Raw genomic sequence first — 6,571 nt, forward strand, 5'->3', positions numbered from 1 at the left:
TGTCAAAAACCATCTCAAATATTGTCCTTTGTTAATGCATATGTCAATACTTCGAATGATTATACATGCACGAGAGTATTTAATGACTGGAAGCCCATAAACATGATTTTTTTGCATGAAATCTAGGAATTAATCTCAAATATTTACCTTATAAAACTATTTTATATGAAGACACCATCTGAAACAGAGCTGTTTCACAACATGCTTAATTGAAGGGTCATAGACATTTCTTATGGTCCCAGTATAGGGAAAACCATGGGATTAGGAAAGTTCTGCTTCAATAGGTCACACAAAACAGTTGGAGTAGGACTGCAATATAAATCAGAGTCAGGTTCCTCCAGATAATGATGACTATAGTATGGGACATAGGAAGAAATGACAAGTCAGCATCCTTTGGCAAGACAGAGAACATTTCTCTGCACTCTCTTGGCTGCTCAGGAAGGTCTCATGGTGGCTCTGCTCACCATGAGACAGAATTTTCATACTTCAGCCTCAAGAGGAGCAAATTTGTCCATTCTTCCGTCATAGTCTGACCTATTCACTTGTTTTGGTACTCACTTGTTCAGGTCAAATTAATAGGTTTGCCCTGCCTTCTGAGAATGAGGCCATGTGCTTAGAATGATTCTCTGTTTGTCCTACCTTTAGGTGTTCTCTCCAAGACCTTCAGAGTGACTAGCTTTATGAAACAATTCCTCCCACACTGTGATGTAACTGCAGCCCATCTAAGTTTTCTCCCATAACTTCCATCAGCATGACCAACAGCGTCCTGATCTCTATCAGAAGAAAACATTTCTCAGGACAGCAGACTAAAACCATAACAAGTGGTGACTTATCCTTCATGAATGGTATCTTTATTTTACCAAATGGTGAAACCCAAGTGTGATATGAAATCAGAGTAATTTTTCAAGGTCTATTCATTTTAATATGACTTTGGCAGGACTAGATGAGGAACATAATTTTGGTTATATTTTTTTTAGGACTTGTAGCCTTAATTTACAGTAAAATTGAAAAATGTCTCTGAGGGAGTATTGCCACTTCTTAAGAATGAGTTAAGAACTTTCAGAACTGGTGAGAGAAGCAGTTTTACGTCCACAGAAGGAGTCATTCCACCATCCTCCTACTTTATTTTGTTCAAGAAATAATGAAACGTTTTATGCAAATATATCCCAGAAACTACAAAAATGAGGGTAACAGTTGTTTACTTAGCGAAGGGATGTTTTCCTTTTTCTTCTCTCTTTCACATACATACACAAATTTCCCACTGTCATACAGAAACAAGGTGAGAGTTATAGACAAAATGTGGCTCCACACTTCAAAGAAGCCTCCAGCCAGTCCTGCTGCTATAAAGGCCTTGCTGGCAACTGACTGACCAGACAAGGCTTTTGGAGGTTAAGGCATTCCATCTCTTCCGAAAAGACAGCAAGGCTCAGCATCAATGCTGAAAGAAAAATCATCTGTGGTTTCAAACATTGTTTCAAATACCTTCCTTTTGTTACCTTGATTGTATACTCAGATCTAATCACACATTGTAAAGTATGTGCTTCAGAGAAGTCTGTCATTCCATGCTGTTTCTGACATTAGCAACAAAAAAGTTCCTGTTAACACCACAAACAAAAAATTCCACAGAGTTACATGCTACTTAAAATATGCAGAATATATTGAGCAATCCTTATCCTTCACTAGTTACGTTTTCAAATATTCCTACTGGAAAAACAAATTCTGTTGTTACAGATCAGGACAATCAGATGCAACTAACCTCTGGAAAGAGTGGACATTTCTTTGTTTGAAGAACTGGGCTTTTTTATTTTTTATTTTCTCATAGCAGTAAGCTACTTTTCAGCAGGAGCTTTGTCAACAGCCTTGTTTTCTGCAGGTCATTGTGAAGGGAAACAGAGTATATAATGAGAAGCAGAAACTTCTGATATTCTAGACTCCTTTCCTTGCACTGGGCTTTGAAAAAAAGAGGCTCAGCCTGGGAATCATATACACATTTTTAGAGCTACAGCATACACAGATAACTGCTATCCCACAAGCTATAAAAGAACTCCAAAAGTAAAAAGATCCCCTTTCCCTCCAGCAAGAATCTAGGCTTCAGAATTCTCATTGTAAAAGCCCATTCTCTTCTCCGCAGGGCCCAGGCAACAATCCCTTCGCTTCCAGCACCAGCAAGGAGTTAAACACAGTTCAGCAAGAACAGTTGTAGTTAGGTTTCGCAGCAAGGAGCTTGAAAAATGTAGATAAAAGTAAATGATTCCCTTTAGTGAAAAAAATGCAACCCCTTTTACCACAACAGGCAACCAAAGGAAAGAATATTTTCTCACAGCATAAGACAGCCAGGTCTAGCTTCTTCCTAATGCAAAGATGAGCTTCATCTTTCCACGAGCTTTTTTTTTTTCTAATGTTACCTTAATGGCCATAATGGCCATCAACAGAAGGCATTCCCAGGTCTTGCAGCCCTCACAGGAGAATTAGTGTAAGTTCTCCAAATGATTTATCTTACAACCACACAGTTTATCAGTCATACCTCCTTTAATAAGAAGGAATAAAAAATTGCTAAAAGAAAGCAAATAAAGATGAAAATTTAATAATCCATTTTTATCAGCATTAGACTGCTAAGAAGATTACAACCTTGGCCACAGACAGTACTCTTCTAGGCACCCTCTCTTCTATTCTGAACCTGTTCCTAATTCTCCTATCTCTGAACCAATGTCAACCTGAGTTGCTTCTAATGTTTTGTTTGCCAGATATTTGCAGCTGGAAGTTCAAGAGCTATAAAGCCGGTCTCTCTCTTATCCCGTCAAAGGCAGGGGTTTCTGCTGACTTTCTAGATCTGAGAAGGCTCACACACAGAACGCAAGACACCCATAGCCTCAAGTTGCCAGTCCTTCCCCTTGTTCCTCACCTGAATCAGTCTCTCAAGATTTTTCAGAACCATATGAAAACTCTTATGCTTTACAGCTTCCTCTGATATGGAGGATCATGGAACAGGAGCCTGGCCTGAGTGCTTCACTTCAGCCACGGATGTGCAACCTAACTGAGCCCACTACTCAGAGAATACCAATAGAAGGTCCCTCTTGTCCATCACGTTATCAGATCATATTTTCTTCCCTGCTACATGACCCAGTGAACACATTTGGGTGGGGGGGATTGATTTCTGGTGTAGTAAAATTAATTTCAAATGGGTTTCCAAATTATTTTGTTACCCTTGTTCCTATTCAACAGAACCCCCATCACAGACACATTCTTTACAATGTTTCTCATTCTTTAGATTATCACTTCAGGAACACAGAAAGGAATACCTTCTGTATACCTTGCTTACTCCATGGAAAAAATAAACATCAGTGTTCTTAAGGCCCAGATCTTGTGGTATGAATATATATTGGGGATGTAAACAAATGGATAATATTAGTAAAGCACTTCAGGTTTTATGCTACTGCACCAGCAGACACAGTTTGAAAAATCTGTCCCATAGTCTCATATAGTATTTTAAGTAACAGGTACTTTATGATGTTCCTTTTTTTTCCTATCATATGCAGAAACAATATCAGCAAGATGGGTAATGAGCAACAACAAGAGTTTGACGCTGCCTGGCTAGTGCAGCACTGGCCCGGCCAGACTACAATCTTTTTCTTTTCTTCTCCTCCTTTTCTCTTTGGGTTATTAACAGAGCTGAGTGAATGAATAAATAAACACATAAAAAAAAAAAAAAAAAGGTTGCAGAAGAAAAATTTGATGTTATTTTCACAAATTCATTCACAAGGATGAGTCAAATTCATTGAATGATTTTGATTTGTTTCACAGGAGTGATGTAAGTAGGAGTTCCTTCTTCTTACTCAGTACTTAAGGCACTCATCCAAGATGCGGCAGATTAAGTTCAAATCCTTCCTTTGCCAATGCTGTAGATTCATAACCAGTAACCACCAGAAGCAAGTTAAGCCTTCAAGCGTTATAGATGAATGCTTCTAAACATCCAAAGTACTTAAAATTGGATGAAAGTAGAAGATCCAACAGAAGCCTGTGACCCAGCCTTTTGCTTTTTATTGTAAATGCTTGGAAATTAAAGGAAATGTATCATTTTGTTTATGACCAATATTTTTCTTTTCTCTCCCTCTCTTGGCTCAAAAAATTGAATAAAATGATTGCAAATTAATCCAAACCAGTTTAAATGCTGAATTACAAAACTGGTCAGCAGCAGTACCTGAGCTCTTTGCCCATGTGAGCAGCCAGCTCCATGAGTGCAGACAGCAGTCTCACCTGCTGCTGCTTTGACTGCCATGGCTCCTGTCCTTTCACAGCGTACAGGTTGCCCTCCACCCTGGGCAGTTAGCTAAAGCACAGTCTGTACTTTAGGGAATGGTTTCTTTTGCAACTAGTCTACTTCAAAACCAATCTAGCTATGCTTCAGCAAGCTTCCAAAATAGATACTCTAAAAATGGGCAATTGTATTTAAGCTAATTCCACTTACTGCCATATCTTAATAACATACCCATTGAACCAAATTAGCATAAAGATTATTTAAATTGTTTAAGTCCATTTACATGGATATATTTTTTATTTTGAAGCAACTTTCCCTAAAAAGGTTAAGGGTGATATTGTTGAAGAGTATGGTAAGTTTATAGCTGTTAAAAGCATAGTAGAAATGGAAGTCTGCTCATATCCCATATTAGAATGAACATGCAAGACCAGTAAGGTAGGAGACTTTCAAAGACAATATGTGTGCGATGAACACACTTACAGATTACTTACAGGGTACTTACAGGATCCTGTCATAACCAGTATGGTACATTCGTGTGGGCTTTTTCCATTTTGGAATGCGTAGGGATTTATGTAAAGTATTGTGTTGACTATTCTTCAATGATTTTTGCCATTAAAAAAATCTCACTAGCAAAATAGTATATGTGCCAAATGGAAGAATGAAGCCACAGAAACCAAAACTATTTATCATATGCTTGGTGTTGGGTTGAAATCTCCATTTTTAAAGATGTTAGCAAAATATTTCTATAAAATGTAGTTGTTATGCACTTTCAAACACAGCTGAAAGTATAACTCCTGAAGGATGCTATCCACCTCAACAAAAAAAATGCGTTCATATCTAAAGTGAAGCTTACTAAGAAGGGTCTATAGAAATACTACAATAATGTGATTCACAGACTATAGTGTGCATACCTTCATTAGTCATGATCACTCATCACAGAGCTACAATGAAGGAGTAAACCTTATATCAACTCATCAGTTATGGATTTCATGGTAAGTGCTTAGGAAGATGCAAAAAAAATTCTTAGAGCCAATAGGAATTCCTTGATCCCAAATACTTGGGAATCACCGATCTAAAAACCTATACAGGTTAATAAAGTATGGTATCCTTTCTTGACTCTTGATGCATATTAAAATATTCTAAAGAAGGTATACTTTTATACCCGTACTCTTAAACTTTAGAGGAAGATGATCAGCTTATATTTCTTTTCAGGACAAAGTATTATGCATTTATAAAGTATGAATGACTCTCTTACATCTTCTGCATAGTCACAATCACATCAGGAGAGATCAAAAAGGAGGACAAGGAAATAACAGTGGAGGAAGAAAGAAATTCAAGAGAGTGCTGAAAAAATAGCTGAGCATGGTTTTACCAGAGATGGGGCAACTGCGGATCTGTGGCACTCCTCCCATTCCTCAAAGGAAACGGATACCCAGGGTCATTCACACAACAGAGTAGCCCTTGAGGCTTAGGCGGGGTTTGGGCACCAGAAAATGGTAGAACACCTGCTGCAGGCAGCTTGGCAGAAGACCCTGAGACAGGTTTGGGTATGATGGGGATGACATGACTCAGAGAATTCACAGAAGATCCTAAGTTTTATCATTCATATTTGTAGTTCTCTGCAAACCATAATTCACTCATCCACAAAATCCTTACAAACTACTGTCATTCTTTTTTTAGAGAGAAGTCAGGATAGGCTAGCTGAGCAATCTACTCAAAGCCAGTGAGCCACTGGCAGAACTGGTGTTCTTAAACAGTTACAATGAAAATATGAACTCCAGGGCCAGCTCATGAGGAATTTTGTAGCAAACTGAAGCCAAACAAGAAACTTGACAGAAACAGTTATAGAAGGAGAAGTATGGATGTATTCCAAGGGAAAATGAAAGCAACACAGAAAACAGCAAACAACTGCCCAGAAAGCAGTTTAAAGAACATAACAATAGTAAGGTATTTTTTAATTCTTTTATTTGAGATCCTGGTAACTTTACCATTTTATCTAAAGGACTGGTAATTTTAAATTGCATGAAATGTTGTTTAAAATAAGTATTCTGATTTGTGGGTGGGAGGAAGTAATATAGAAGCGGAAAGGTAGGACACAGAGGGGAGGGAACCTGAAAGGAAGGTGAGGAGATAGACTATCCAACCAGCAAAGAAAAAAGAGAAACCTAGTTTGCCTGACTCTTGGTTCCAAATTCATCCTCTTGGCCATACTACAATCTGGAAAGAGTCCAAGCTCTGAGAGCAGAAACTGAACAGGTAGGTTGAAACAGTCCAGATGACTAGGAACTCCTTCATATTTTAACTCTCATCCTTACA

Source organism: Rhea pennata, chromosome 2 (assembly GCF_028389875.1).
Source record: "Rhea pennata isolate bPtePen1 chromosome 2, bPtePen1.pri, whole genome shotgun sequence".
NCBI classification, from domain to species: Eukaryota; Metazoa; Chordata; class Aves; order Rheiformes; family Rheidae; genus Rhea; species Rhea pennata.